The sequence below is a fragment of the Pseudophryne corroboree genome, chromosome 4, assembly GCF_028390025.1.
Source record: "Pseudophryne corroboree isolate aPseCor3 chromosome 4, aPseCor3.hap2, whole genome shotgun sequence".
In the NCBI taxonomy this organism is placed as follows: domain Eukaryota; kingdom Metazoa; phylum Chordata; class Amphibia; order Anura; family Myobatrachidae; genus Pseudophryne; species Pseudophryne corroboree.
The window spans coordinates 116,747,174-116,763,827 of record NC_086447.1 but is presented as its reverse complement, the minus strand read 5'-3'; the positions used below and the strand labels follow the sequence as shown (position 1 = coordinate 116,763,827).

At 43.7% G+C, this 16,654-nt stretch overlaps 1 protein-coding gene across 3 annotated transcripts in view; it reads right to left on the bottom strand.

Annotated features, from left to right (window-relative positions):
• The window catches only part of NBAS (NBAS subunit of NRZ tethering complex), a 1,316,984-nt gene that overhangs the window by 986,601 nt on the left and 313,729 nt on the right, over nt 1–16,654 (bottom strand). The gene's annotated exons all lie outside the window — the stretch shown is intronic.

Sequence of the window (16,654 nt, the reverse complement as noted above, 5' to 3'; positions counted from 1 at the left end):
AGTTTTGCTAAAATCACAAAACTGTAACTGAAGCTGAATAAGGTCCTATGGGGGTCATTCTGACCCAATCGCACGCTGCAGTTGATCGCAGCGGTGTGATCGGGTCAGAACTGCGCATGCACCGGCGCCGCAGTGCGCCGATGCATGCCAGTTGGCCGAAGGCCTGATTGACAGCGTTTGGCCGCCGTTTCGTGGGCGCGGTCCGGCCAATGGAGGAGTGGCCGTACCGAACGGGAGGCAGGGCCGCAGCGGCTGCGTGACGTCACACGCAGCCGCTGCGGGCCAGGGAGCGACGAGTAGCTCCCGGCCAGCACGCTAAAGCTGCGCTGGTCGGGAGCTAATCTTAAAGTGCAAAGGCATCACCGCTGTGCGATGCCTTTGCACTTCTGCGTGGGGGGGGGGGGGGGGGGGGGCACTGACATGCGGGGCAGGATAGTTCTGTGCTGGGCGTACCCCCGCATGTCAGTGTAAATGATCGTAGCTGTGCAAAATTTAGCACAGCTACGATCATCTCGGAATGACCCCCAATGTCCGTACCTCTTGTACACCCCACCCAATGAATAATAATTTACTTGAAGGGATTTCAATAGTATCCTTTGGCCAAAGAAGACAAGTCAGTTTTCAGGAGATTTTCTCTAAAAAGCTGAAAAATGGGTGAAATGATGTGGAACATGTATGCAGAGTACTGTATTGGTAAGAGAGGGGTTTTTGAACTTGCAGATGGGAGTTACAAGTGGTTTTCAAAACCTAATATAAAACACTGTCCTGCTATCTCAGTTGCCACTTTGTCGGCGTCCCGTATGGTTTTCCCACTTTTTCATGCACTTTTCCCAGGATTTGTAGGAAATAAAAAAATTCTGACATCACCGCAAGTCCTACGAGCTGCCAGTTTGGATTGAATCTTGCTGCGATGTACGCAAGTTTTATGATGCATCTAATTAAAATGACCCCTAATTATTTTCAATAACGTTCTTTACTGCAAAAACACAGCGAGGTCTGCTTCCTGACGCACATATCCCAACTTGCACCTCACTATGATCACAATGTGTTACATCATGACGGGAGAAACACTGCCCAGTATCCTACCAGCGGATTTTTGACGTTTCAAGTTGAATAATGTTCATGCATTACATAGCAACAGCAGCACCCCACTACCCCCACCGGCGAGTTGAATTAATGTGTGTAATATACTATGCCGACGGATGGGGTCTCGGCGCCCACCATACCGGCGCCAGGATCCCCACTGCAGGCATGCCGGCAGCTGGGTGAGCGCAAATGAGCCCCTTGCAAGCTCGCTACGCGTGCCACACTATTTATTCTGCTTCCAGGGGGTCATGGACCCCCAAGAGGGAGAACAATTGTCGGTATGGCGGGGGTCGGCATTCCGGCGCCGGTATACTGAGCGCCGGGAACCTAACAGCCGGCGTACTGAATACCACCCGAATGAATGGCTTTATTCAAACAAATGGTGGTGAATGTGTGTTTCCAGATCAGAAAAAAAAATGAAATAAAATAATAATACCTAAATATGTATTGAAAACAAAAAACAAGCAACGTCTTTTCACGTATTTCTGTTTTATTTGAGACGAGAGAATAACATAATTATCCAGAGCTACTTCTATATTACAGAGAACCTGAACGGCAGCACAAAGCTCTATTCTTTACATTGTTCCAGTAATTATCCCAACATCAATATTTCTCTGAAACAGAATGTGTCTGACTGATAACTCATCAAGCATATAATCAGGAGGAGAAAATGTATTTCTCCAGGAAAAGAAAACTGCAGACTATATGGGAACTTAGAAAATTGTGGCTTTTACTGCGCACCGTGGTATCTATATGTATCGGGAAGTGCTAATGGGTCTGGGACTCAGGGTCGACAACAAAAAGGTCGACACACCTTAGGTCGACGCCAATTGGTCGACACGCCTTGGGTCGACATGGACAAAAGGTCGACATGGACAAAAAGGTCGACAGGAACAAGGTCGACATGGGAAAAGGTCGACATGAGTTTTTTATGTTTTTTTGGTGTCGTTTTCTTCGTAGAGTGACCGCCATGCTTCGGGCATGGTGCCTTCGCTTCGCTCGGCACAGATTACCGTTCCAATCGTAGTCCACGTGGATCGTTAAGTATGAAAAGGTTCAAAAAAAGAAAAAAATTGTGAAAAATTCATGTCGACCTTTTTCCATGTCGACCTTTTGTCCATGTATAGGTCGTCGACCTAAGGTGTGTCGACCTTTTTGTTGTCGACCTGGAGTCCGGATACCGTGCTAATATAGAACAAGTACGTCTGTCTTGTTTGTTAACTAATAATGTGGATATATAGCGCTCAACCCCTTTATTTACACTATCTGTTATCAAGGATGTTACAATAAAGGTGTAGTAAACCTGAATAAACTGCTAGATGTCAAATAATGTTTGTTGTAAGTGATAAAGCTAATTATTTATCTTATAACATTCACTATACATTGGTAAGAGACTCAGTACGCAATGGGCGTACGGGGTACCTTAATGGTACGCACTTAGCGTAGCAGACGCTAGGCCGTGGTCGAGACGCACGAGCGGCACGTTCGCTCACGGCTTACGCTGGGTATCGAGCACGCTATAGGCGGCCCGAGTACCGTAATGCTACGCTACTAGCGTAGCGGACGCTGCGCCCACAAGAGGAACACGAGCGGCGCAGACGCTCACAGGATGACACACAGTAAACCTTGTATGCAACACACTGAAAGGCTAAGCTTATACTGTAAACCTTGGTCTTGTAATGTTAACACAATGTAACGTTGATTAACCTCTATTACATAAAAGCTGCTTGAGCGACTGAGACGCTCAGAAACCCTCTATACTAGCTAGTGAAACACACACACCTTGCTTAGGTTCCAACACCTTTACTAACGAGATTTAGCTATGTAAAAAGGGGAAAACAGTTAACAGCTTATACACTACAGCACTAACATAAAACACCTAAACAGAATAACTGAAAATATACAATATACAACAGCGTCTTAATCTTAAACAATAACAGAGAGAGAGTATGGCAAATATAAACAGAGAATAAGTTGGTTACAGAGAAAAACTTACACACTGGGGAATGATCGCTGCGCAGTCCTGGAACCAGCTCTCTAGTTAGTCAATGATGAAAACCGTTGTGGAGAGTAGACTGAGCTGGCCCTGGCTGGCTGTTCTTATATACACTACATACAGTACACTACAAAGGGCCCTACAATCTCATTGTTCATTGGACACAGGAATCTGTCTTCACATTATAACAAAAGGTCATAGGTTGATTCGAACAGGTGGGCTGTGACTATTTCATACTGCTCAGGTGGGAGGGAATCTCAGGATTCCCGCCGCATGGATAATGAACTGCAAATACAGTAAATGTCCATAAACTTCTTATAAACATAACTATAAGCAGGAGCGATTAATCTCTTTCAAAGCAACACCGGAATGTTACTAACAATATACTCTACCGTTGCATACTAAACACCACTGCTCAAAACCTGTCTGACCCTTCGTATCATGTAAAGAGGGATTTCTCTGTCCATGAACCAGTTACACTAAACAAACTTACTGATATTATTAAGGGGACCATAACCTATAAAATACATTATTCAGATTAACTATGTAACGATCGAGTCGCCTGCCAGACGCACACAAACTCAACCGTAAATGCGCATATCACGCGCCTGAGCGCACGACTGTGGAGGCGTCGTCACGCAACTGCGAAAATGCGCACGCACGGGAGAGAATGTGCACATGCAGCGGGCAAGCGCATGGGGTTAGTACAAGGCATCATAGGTTGCTATATTTTTCGACTTTGACATAAGTAACAGAGTGTTCTGATATGATGCAGTGGGAACACTTGCACACAGCCTGACAATAAAGTGAAAAAGAGACGGAGACGTGTTGTTCAGCGGCGGCTTCAGACAGTTCAAAAGAAGAAGGGTAAGTATATGCACCTGCGGGAATGGGACGCCGTACCCCCAGTACATATATCCCCCACCATTTATTGTTATTGATGCTACTGGACTTATTAGCAACAAAAACGGATTCACATTTATCTTAATCCACTGTTCCTCATCAGAATTGACATTGGCAATTGAACTCTATTGCGGTCAGCAATAACCACGGTTTTCCATCTAAGCCGTTCCCACAGCATTTTTGATAATTTACCTGCGGTGAGAGACATCTCACAACAATTTGGACATTTTTGCACGGACATAATTTAGATTCCCACACAGTTAGAAAGTTACTAACAACAGCTAATTAATTAGGAGCACTGTGTCTCCTCAATAAAAACTAATTGGTGAACACATTTCTGTTTACTGCATAATTCTTTTTCACTTTATTGTCAGGCTGTGTGCAAGTGTGATAGATTAAGTTTCAATGGAAACATTAAGGAGCGCTAGTAATATATTGATAAAATTGTTTTTTATTTATTTTATAGATAATAATTACCACATTATAAACAATCTACCTAGTAGCTACAAAGTAACATAAAACCACAATACAATGATTGAATATGCAATATACGTATTTTCAGCTAATTAGCTCTTATTAAAAAAGCAGTACTGCAGTCCAAAATTGATATAGTGGGATCAGAAAGTCCTCCAATTTGGTATAGTTAAGTGTAAAATAGAAGAAACCGTCCCACAGTATTGTTGTGAGTTGGTACTTTGTATTTATTGTAAGTTTCCTCGATTTACGAGACACTGATCTCACCCGTAATGGCTGATCACCGCTGATTCCCGTCGATGGCAGTTTTGCGGTACGGACTATGAGCAGCTGGATGTATATCTCCTTAGTATTTCGAGAGGGGATGTCGCAGGTTCTCAACAGTCGGTCCGCTGACAGGGCTTCTCAAGCACAGCGGTGGAGCATCTAGATGTATCGTCTCACCAAACGCCAGAAGGGGAGAGATCTCAGGATTAACCAAAGTGTTAGAGGATAGATGAGGACTCCTTCAGTGGACAAGCAGTGCCCGCAGCCCTCAACGCGTTTCTCCGCCCCAAACAAACGGCGGTTTCATCAGGAGGTGTAAGTGTCCAATAGAGGGGTAGATGGATATTTAAATACTTTTGTATCCAATCAACGTTGATACAAACTTACAATAAATACAAAGTACCAACTCACAACAATACTGTGGGACGGTTTCTTCTATTTTACACTTAACTATACCAAATTGGAGGACTTCCTGATCCCACTATATCAATTTTGGACTGCAGTACTGCTTTTTTAATAAGAGCTAATTAGCTGAAAATACGTATATTGCATATTCAATCATTGTATTGTGGTTTTATGTTACTCTGTAGCTACTAGGTAGATTGTTTATAATGTGGTAATTATTATCTATAAAATAAATAAAAAACAATTTTATCAATATATTACTAGCGCTCCTTAATGTTTCCATTGAAACTTAATCTATCTTTCTAGTGCAAAAGGCATCCAGTTGCCACATAGGAGCTGCTTTTCAAATAAAATCAAACCAGACTAAATTGGTACATATCAAGTATATATAACATTGTATTAGCGCCCGATTAAGCAATTTTATGTGTAACTGTGGGAGCCAATATGTTTGTAGAACTACACGCTCTCTCAACACCAGGTTCCTGGAACACAGAAGATTAATAAATAAAAAATCAACGAATCATAGTGTACCTAGACATGTTAATTCATTACATGGAGGGGAATGTAGTGTTCTTCATATACAGGGAGTGGAACATATAAAGCAGACATTTCGTGGTGGGGACAGATATAGTCTCCTTTGTAATAGGGAAGCTTATTGGATATGCGTTTTGGATACCCTGTTTCCTCTGGGTCTCAATGAAAATATTGAGCTAAATAATGTATAAATAAAATTTCCACTGTTTTTCCTCTATCCCTTTTCCTTGATATTTCATATGTCAATTGGATCTGTCCATATTCTAATATATACAAGATTTATTTGTCTTTGAGCTAAGTTTGGTTCAGCAAGTCTTCGAACACCTACGGAGATTTAAGTGCACTTTGTCAGATGAGAAATAGCGATGTTTGTAATATACATAGGAACATCTTGAAAAAATCCCTCTGTACAATTATTTCTACAACTATATCTATATTCTAGTATTTAATTTGTCTCTATTTAAACTATTTCCCGACAAAAGATATGATCTATAATATTAGGTGATTTAGCTGGGTGTGCCTCCGGATAACCCCAAGATGGGAAGAGAAATGGGTGAAGTAAAATTATACGTCTGTTAGTTATCAGCCTCTTCAATAGACTGTAATGTGTTACTATATCTCCCGCTAATTAGGTCTACTATCTGCGTATAGAGAATGAGAAATACATATATGTATATATCAATTTCTATCACCTGGACCTAATTGATGACAATCGATGCTGTCTCTCTTTTCCCTATTCATGAAAACGCTACAAATATCAAAAATACAAAAACTATATAAAATAAGAATTTACTTACCGATAATTCTATTTCTCGTAGTCCGTAGTGGATGCTGGGAACTCCGTAAGGACCATGGGGAATAGCGGCTCCGCAGGAGACTGGGCACAAAAGTAAAGCTTTAGGACTACCTGGTGTGCACTGGCTCCTCCCCCTATGACCCTCCTCCAAGCCTCAGTTAGGATACTGTGCCCGGACGAGCGTACACAATAAGGAAGGATTCATGAATCCCGGGTAAGACTCATACCAGCCACACCAATCACACCGTACAACTTGTGATCTGAACCCAGTTAACAGCATGATAACAGAGGAGCCTCTGGAAAGATGGCTCACAATAACAATAACCCGAATTAGTTAACAATTACTATGTACAAGTATTGCAGACAATCCGCACTTGGGATGGGCGCCCAGCATCCACTACGGACTACGAGAAATAGAATTATCGGTAAGTAAATTCTTATTTTCTCTGACATCCTAGTGGATGCTGGGAACTCCGTAAGGACCATGGGGATTATACCAAAGCTCCCAAACGGGCGGGAGAGTGCGGATGACTCTGCAGCACCGAATGAGAGAACTCCAGGTCCTCCTCAGCCAGGGTATCAAATTTGTAGAATTTAGCAAACGTATTTGCCCCTGACCAAGTAGCTGCTCGGCAAAGTTGTAGAGCCGAGACCCCTCGGGCAGCCGCCCAAGAAGAGCCCACCTTCCGTGTGGAATGGGCTTTTACAGATTTTGGCTGTGGCAGGCCTGCCACAGAATGTGCAAGCTGAATTGTACTACAAATCCAACGAGCAATAGTCTGCTTAGAAGCAGGAGCACCCAGCTTGTTGGGTGCATACAGAATAAACAGCGAGTCAGATTTTCTGACTCCAGCCGTCCTAGAAACATATATTTTCAGGGCCCTGACTACGTCCAGCAACTTGGAGTCTTCCAAGTCCCTAGTAGCCGCAGGTACCACAATAGGCTGGTTCAGGTGAAACGCTGAAACCACCTTAGGGAGAAATTGAGGACGAGTCCTCAATTCTGCCCTGTCCGTATGAAAAATCAGGTAAGGGCTTTTACAGGATAAAGCCGCCAATTCTGACACGCGCCTGGCCGAAGCCAAGGCCAACAACATGACCACTTTCCACGTGAGATATTTTAAATCCACAGATTTAAGCGGTTCAAACCAATGTGATTTTAGGAACCCCAAAACGACATTGAGATCCCAAGGTGCCACTGGAGGCACAAAAGGAGGCTGTATATGCAGCACCCCCTTGACAAACGTCTGAACTTCAGGCACTGAAGCCAGTTCTTTCTGGAAGAAAATCGACAGGGCTGAAATCTGAACCTTTATGGATCCCAATTTGAGGCCCATAGACACTCCTGTTTGCAGGAAATGTAGGAATCGACCCAGTTGAAATTCCTCCGTAGGGGCCTTCCTGGCCTCGCACCAAGCAACGTATTTCCGCCAAATGCGGTGATAATGCTTTATGGTTACATCCTTCCTGGCTTTGATCAGGGTAGGGATGACTTCCTCCGGAATGCCTTTATCTTTCAGGATCCGGCGTTCAACCGCCATGCCGTCAAACGCAGCCGCGGTAAGTCTTGGAACAGACAGGGTCCTTGCTGGAGCAGGTCCCTTCTTAGAGGTAGAGGCCATGGGTCCTCTGTGAGCATCTCTTGAAGTTCCGGGTACCAAGTCCTTCTTGGCCAATCCGGAGCCACGAGTATAGTTCTCACTCCTCTCCGTCTTATAATTCTCAGTACCTTGGGTGTGAGAGGCAGAGGAGGGAACACATACACTGACTGGTACACCCACGGTGTTACCAGAGCGTCCACAGCTATTGCCTGAGGGTCCCTTGACCTGGCGCAATACCTGTCCAGTTTTTTGTTGAGGCGGGACGCCATCATGTCCACCTTTGGTTTTTCCCAACGGTTTACAATCATGTGGAAGACTTCTGGGTGAAGTCCCCACTCTCCCGGGTGGAGGTCGTGCCTGCTGAGGAAGTCTGCTTCCCAGTTGTCCACTCCCGGAATGAACACTGCTGACAGTGCTATCACATGATTTTCTGCCCAGCGAAGAATCCTTGCAACTTCTGCCATTGCCCTCCTGCTTCTTGTGCCGCCCTGTCTGTTTACGTGGGCGACTGCCGTGATGTTGTCCGACTGGATCAGTATCGGCAGACCTTGAAGCAGAGGTCTTGCTTGGCTTAGAGCATTGTAAATGGCTCTCAACTCCAGAATATTTATGTGAAGTGATGTCTCCAGGCTTGACCACAAGCCCTGGAAATTTTTTCCCTGTGTGACTGCTCCCCAGCCTCGCAGGCTGGCATCTGTCGTCACCAGGACCCAGTCCTGAATGCCGAATCTGCGGCCCTCGAGAAGATGAGCACTCTGCAACCACCACAGGAGAGACACCCTTGTCCTTGGAGACAGGGTTATCCGCTGATGCATCTGAAGATGCGATCCGGACCATTTGTCCAGCAGGTCCCACTGGAATGTTCTTGCGTGGAATCTGCCGAACGGGATTGCTTCGTAGGAAGCCACCATTTTTCCCAGGACCCTTGTGCATTGATGCACTGATACTTGGCCTGGTTTTAGTAGGTTTCTGACTAACTCGGATAACTCCCTGGCTTTCTCTTCCGGGAGAAACACCTTTTTCTGGACTGTGTCCAGGATCATTCCAAGGAATAGAAGACGTGTCGTCGGGATCAGCTGCGATTTTGGGATATTGAGAATCCAACCGTGTTGCCGCAGCACTACTTGAGATAGTGCTACTCCGACTACCAACTGTTCCCTGGATCTTGCCCTTATCAGGAGATCGTCCAAGTAAGGGATAATCAAAACTCCTTTCTTTCGAAGGAGTATCATCATTTCGGCCATTACTTTGGTAAAGACCCGGGGCGCCGTGGACAATCCAAACGGCAGCGTCTGAAACTGATAGTGGCAGTTCTGTACCACAAACCTGAGGTACCCTTGATGAGAAGGGTAAATTGGGACATGGAGGTAAGCATCCTTGATGTCCAGAGACACCATATAATCCCCTTCTTCCAGGTTCGCGATCACTGCTCTGAGTGACTCCATCTTGAATTTGAACCTCTGTATGTAAGTGTTCAAAGATTTTAGATTTAAAATAGGTCTCACCGAGCCGTCCGGCTTCGGTACCACAAACAGTGTGGAATAATACCCCTTTCCCTGTTGCAGGAGGGGTACCTTGATTATCACCCGCTGGGAATACAGCTTGTGAATGGCTTCCAATACCGCCTCCCTGTCGGAGGGAGACGTCGGTAAAGCAGACTTTAGGAAACGGCGAGGGGGAGACGTCTCGAATTCCAATTTGTACCCCTGAGATACCACCTGAAGGATCCAGGGGTCCACTTGTGAGTGAGCCCACTGCGCGCTGAAATTCTTGAGACGGGCCCCTACCGTACCCGAGTCCGCTTGTAAAGCCCCAGCGTCATGCTGAGGACTTGGCAGAAGCGGGAGAGGGCTTCTGTTCCTGGAAACTGGCTGTCTGCTGCAGCCTTTTTCCTCTTCCTCTGCCACGGGGCAGAAAAGAGGAGCCTTTTGCCCTCTTACCCTTATGGGGCCGAAAGGACTGCGCCTGATAATACGGCGTCTTCTTATGTTGAGAGGCTACCTGGGGTAAAAATGTGGATTTCCCAGCAGTCGCCGTGGCCACCAGGTCTGATAGACCTACCCCAAATAACTCCTCCCCTTTATAAGGTAATACTTCCATATGCCTTTCGGAATCCGCATCACCTGACCACTGCCGCGTCCATAATCCCCTTCTGGCAGAAATGGACAGCGCACTTACTCTTGATGCCAGTCGGCAAATATCCCTCTGTGCATCACCCATATATAAAAATGCATCTTTTAAATGCTCTATAGTCAGTAATATACTATCCCTATCCAGGGTATCAATATTGTCAGACAGGGAATCCGACTAAGCCACCCCAGCACTGCACATCCAGGCTGAGGCGATTGCTGGTCGCAGTATAACACCAGTATGTGTGTATATACATTTTAGGATATTCTCCTGCTTTCTGTCAGCAGGTTCCTTAAGGGTGGCCGTATCAGGAGACGGTGGTGCCACTTGTTTTGACAAGCGTGTGAGCGCTTTATCCACCCTAGGGGGTGTTTCCCAACGTGCCCTATCCTCTGGCGGGAAAGGGTATGATGCCAATAACTTTTTAGGAATTATCAGTTTTTTTATCGGGGGAAACCCACGCTTCATCACACACTTCATTTAATTCATCAGATGCAGGAAAAACTACGGGTAGTTTTTTCTCACCAAACATAATACCCTTTTTAGTGGTACTTGTACTATCAGAAATGTGTAAAACATCTTTCATTGCCTCAATCATGTAACGTGTGGCCCTACTGGAAGTCACATTTGTCTCTTCACCGTCGACACTGGAGTCAGTATCCGTGTCGGCGTCTGTATCTGCCATCTGAGGTAACGGGCGTTTTAGAGCCCCTGATGGCCTTTGAGACGCCTGGACAGGCACAAGCTGAGTAGCCGGCTGTCTCATGTCATCAACTGTCTTTTGTAAAGAGCTGACACTATCACGTAAAAGTCCTTCCATAAGTTCATCCACTCAGGTGTCGACTCCCTAGGGGGTGACATCACCATTACCGGCAATTGCTCCGCCTCCACATCATTTTCCTCCTCATACATGTCGACACAATCGTACCGACACACAGCCCACACACAGGGAATGCTCTGATAGAGGACAGGACCCCACTAGCCCTTTGGGGAGACAGAGGGAGAGTATGCCAGCACACACCAGAGCGCTATATATATATATATATATATAGGGATAACCTTATATAAGTGTTTTTCCCCTTATAGCTGCTGTTATGTTAATACTGCGCCGAATTAGTGCCCCCCTCTCTTGTTTTACCCTTTTCTGTAGTGCAGGACTGCAGGGGAGAGTCAGGGAGACGTCCTTCCAGCGGAGCTGTGAGGGAAAATGGCGCCAGTGTGCTGAGGAGATAGGCTCCGCCCCCTTCTCGGCGGACTTTTCTCCCGCTTTTTGCTGTATTCTGGCAGGGGTTAAAATACATCCATATAGCCCTGGGGGCTATATGTGAGGTATTTTCGCCAGCCAAGGTGTTTTTATTGCTGCTCAGGGCGCCCCCCCCCCCCCCTAGCGCCCTGAACCCTCAGTGACCGGAGTGTGAAGTGTGCCTGAGGAGCAATGGCGCACAGCTGCAGTGCTGTGCGCTACCTTGGTGAAGACTGATGTCTTCTGCCGCCGATTTTCCGGACCTCTTCTTGCTTCTGGCTCTGTAAGGGGGCCGGCGGCGCGGCTCTGGGACCGGACTCCGAGGCTGGGCCTGTGTTCGGTCCCTCTGGAGCTAATGGTGTCCAGTAGCCAGGAAGCCCAAGCTGGCTGCAAGCAGGCAGGTTCGCTTCTTCTCCCCTTAGTCCCTCGATGCAGTGAGCCTGTTGCCAGCAGGTCTCTCTGAAAATAAAAAACCTAAAACTAAACTTTTTCTTAGAAACTCAGGAGAGTCCTAGAATGCACCCTTCTCGGCCGGGCACAAAAATCTAACTGAGGCTTGGAGGAGGGTCATAGGGGGAGGAGCCAGTGCACACCAGGTAGTCCTAAAGCTTTACTTTTGTGCCCAGTCTCCTGCGGAGCCGCTATTCCCCATGGTCCTTACGGAGTTCCCAGCATCCACTAGGACGTCAGAGAAATAATAAGTATATGTAGCAACTATTCCTGTGTTGGTTTAGAACCGACGACCTCTCTCACCATAGCCCGGTTACGTATCCACTAGGCTACTGTGGATGCCTGATAGAGATTTCTCATCTATATGCCTCCTAAGAAATCATAAGGTTAGATTACAGCTACACTCCTCTGGGATGCCGTTCTTTATTAAAATAAGATCTATATATATATATATATATATATATATATATATATATATCTGATATTTGTGTATGAGGATTGATGTGAGATATTGAACACACGAGATCTGTCGTAATGGCAAGTAATACAAACAGACACCATATAATATGAGCAGTAGGCTCATCATATACACATTTATATGGATTTGTCGGGACTCGTGTCATCAATACTTCTGTTTATTGTTTTTTATTATTGGTTATATTATATGCTTTTATTATTGAAAATACTGTTTTTAAACAATGTATCTGTACCAAATCAAATGTGTGAGTTGATTACCTGAGTGATGCAGCGTCAAGCGATTGCTCAGGTGTATGCATTACCACTGAAACAGCTGATTGGATATAAGGGGATCTGATTATCCATTGACAATTACCACACCGAGCAAAAACTCAGGTGTGTATATTATTATTTCAACGTTGATTGGATACAAAAGTATTTAAATATCCATCTACCCCTCTATTGGACACTTACACCTCCTGATGAAACCGCCGTTTGTTTGGGGCGGAGAAACGCGTTGAGGGCTGCGGGCACTGCTTGTCCACTGAAGGAGTCCTCATCTATCCTCTAACACTTTGGTTAATCCTGAGATCTCTCCCCTTCTGGCGTTTGGTGAGACGATACATCTAGATGCTCCACCGCTGTGCTTGAGAAGCCCGGTCAGCGGACCGACTGTTGAGAACCTGCGACATCCCCTCTCGAAATACTAAGGAGATATACATCCAGCTGCTCATAGTCTGTACCGCAAAACTGCCATCGACGGGAATCAGCGGTGATCAGCCATTACGGGTGAGATCAGTGTCTCGTAAATCGAGGAAACTTACAATAAATACAAAGTACCAACTCACAACAATACTGTGGGACGGTTTCTTCTATTTTACACTTAACTATACCAAATTGGAGGACTTTCTGATCCCACTATATCAATTTTGGACTGCAGTACTGCTTTTTTAATAAGAGCTAATTAGCTGAAAATAGGTATATTGCATATTCAATCATTGTATTGTGGATTTATGTTACTTTGTAGCTACTAGGTAGATTGTTTATAATGTGGTAATTATTATCTATAAAATAAATAAAAAACAATTTTATCAATATATTACTAGCGCTCCTTAATGTTTCCATTGAAACTTAATCTATCTTTCTAGTGCAAAAGGCATCCAGTTGCCACATAGGAGCTGCTTTTCAAATAAAATCAAACCAGACTAAATTGGTACATATCAAGTATATATAACATTGTATTAGCGCCCGATTAAGCAATTTTATGTGCATTGCCTATTGTGTGCAAGTGTTCCCACTGCATCATATCAGAACACTCTGTTACTTACAACAAACAATATTTGTCATCTAGCAGTTTATTCAGGTTTATTACACCTTTATTGTAACATCCGTGACAACAGGTAGTGTAAATAAAGGGGTTGAGCGCTATATATACACAATATTTATATGGGAACTTACTTTAATAAGAAATAGGCCAAAGAAAAAGATGACAAGAATACAGAAATGTGTTTGGATGGAATGGGTAACTGATGCGCTATCGACGCATATAATGACAGCGACACGGGCGACACACAATGGTCATTTGCCCTTCTCTAAAGACAGCAGTAAGAAACAAAATGCTGAAATGACCTTTATACCGCGTGATCCCATTGTTTTCTTACATTAACTGCAATTAACAACATTGTATATGATCACACTTGGTTCTGGACTTGAAAAGCCTCAGGGCTGTGCAGTATATGGATACAATATAAAACGCCAAAACATAATCAGCTTTACATTTCCAAGTGTGACCAATGCGGGACCAGTCAGGAATGACAGCAATGCAGGAAGGCCCCATTGTACTGCAGGAAGGTAGGCCCATCGCATCTCATAAACAAACTATTGCCCGCATGTAGTATTATTTTCATTTTATGATCATTTTATATAACTAGCTCTTCAAAAATAGTAACCATACTGAAACATGTTCCGCAGAGTGAGGAGAGGATACTAATACCAGCACCGGTGGAAAGCTTTAATCCCAAGGAACAGTCTATATACTGTATCACCTGGCGTCGACCGAGGAAAGATCCAAGCTGTGTTTCATGTGCTATTTTGTTGGTAGGTATTTCAGGACTGTCATTATTTGTTGCATATGCTGTAATCTATGTATACACACACACACTAAATATATATATATATATATATATATATATATATATATACACACACATATACACTATGTATACATATATATATATATATATATATATATATATATACACACACATACACACACACTATATATATATATATATATATATACACACACACACACACACACACACTCATACATACATACATACATACACACACACACACACAACATACATATATAAATGTATTAAATACCACTGACTCATCACAAAATCTCCTGAACCATAAGAAGGTCTAGGAGCTTGAAATTTGGTTGGACAGTAGCTTGCTTTTCTGACATAGGCACCCAGTAAGAAAATATTTTTAAAAATTCTACACATAAAGGGGTTAAAAGGGGTGAGACGATTATTGGGAATTCCCCCCTCACAGAGCAGAGTTAAGACAGCCTACCCAGCCAGGGCTATAAATTATTATTATCTTCTAAAATGTATATGGTGCTTATATATGTTTGATAGATGTCCTGCTAGATTATTATAAGTATGGTTATATCTATTAGAACCGCTGCTACATGTTTACTTGTTGCTATGGTGATGGGTGTCACTTGAAAATGAGGTCATCAAGTTCCGCCGGAAAGGAGGAGGGTTTTCCTCGGCTCCAGGTGCGGCATGAATCACGGGTGAATAGGTATATAAGGTATGGATTTTGCTCTTTTGAACTTTATAAACCTGACGATAGTGCTTGTGAGCACTGAAACGTTGTTTAAATTCAACTGGTTTCCAGAGTCTTTGTTACAGCAAGCTGAGTGCCGCACGGTGGTAAATATATTATTGTACAAGCAGTACATGTGAGGGCACCAGCGCAGCAGTTTCATTAATCGAGGAGTGCCGGACCTATGCTTATTTATATAATGGATTGTGCTAACATTCCTAATTTGTCATGGCACCTGATATTGAATCATTAATATCCTGATACTGGTTTACCCGTTCGGGTTTTTGGACTTGTTTATAGTATACATTGCTAAACTGTCACAGCGGTTCCTCATTCCCGGCTTGTTACAATGCTGGATGCTATTGTACTTGATACATTGTGCTGAAGTTGGTAAACGGACTGTATATCTGACAAGGAGTGCACCTATAAATTACTAACAAACATGGCTGAAGGTGGTGAAATAGAGTCTGATTATCCTTTTAATCCAGCTCTGTTTTCTGGGAGTGACGTGTTTTGTTTTTCCGATGTGGAGGCAGAGGCAATTTTAGAGATACAGGGTTTAAACACACAACCTGAGGCTATTACTGGTGATGTTTTATATAAAGAATTGTGGAAAATGAAAAGGAAAGAGATTGACTATCATTTTCATGCTATTTCATTAAGCGACCACTACAGAGCAAAAATTATACCTAGAGGCTTACGCATGAAAAACGGGCCTACTGTGGGTAGGCAAGATCCATTATTTTGTAAGAAGTGGATTGGAATATTGAACCGTTGCTCTTTTGATTTGATGCTATTAATTATAGAATTTGCCAAAAAAGAACAAACAACACTAGCTGATAAGATTAAACTCTTTGAATCTGAGCATGCGCCCACAATGAGCATGGACCCAAGTGGGGATTGGATGAAAAAGTTGGAAAATCAAGTGGCCACATATAGACGCAAATTACTGAAATTTAAGAAAGAAAAATTTTCTAAAGTTCAACAAGACTATGAGTCACACACTGTCTACCAATGGATTTCAGGCGGTAGAAGTAGAAACAACAAAAGACCATTTTTTCGTCGTCCTCAAAGGAAAGATAGATTTGGGGGATCATCTTCCCAAGAATATATGAGTACAAATAGCGACTCAGAACCATCAACATCTGGGTCAGCCCCTTTAGGGGCACAAACTCGGGCAAAATTGCTGGCAAAAGATGGAAAACAACAAGGAGGGGGGGCCAAAGCAAAAGGCTCAGACCCAGGCAAGAAACCACCTGCAGCACGGAAGAAATAATTCTGAATCTATCTTCATATGAATTATCTGGGGCAGAACATTCTTTATTTAAGAAAGGTTTGTCATACATTCCGACCACTTATTTTGACGACTTTAAGTGGCAACAAGAGAAATACCAGATATTTAGAAAATTAAAAATTAAGGAGTTCTTTAATAAATCATCAGTAGAACCGGTGGAACGGGATAATCCTATCCC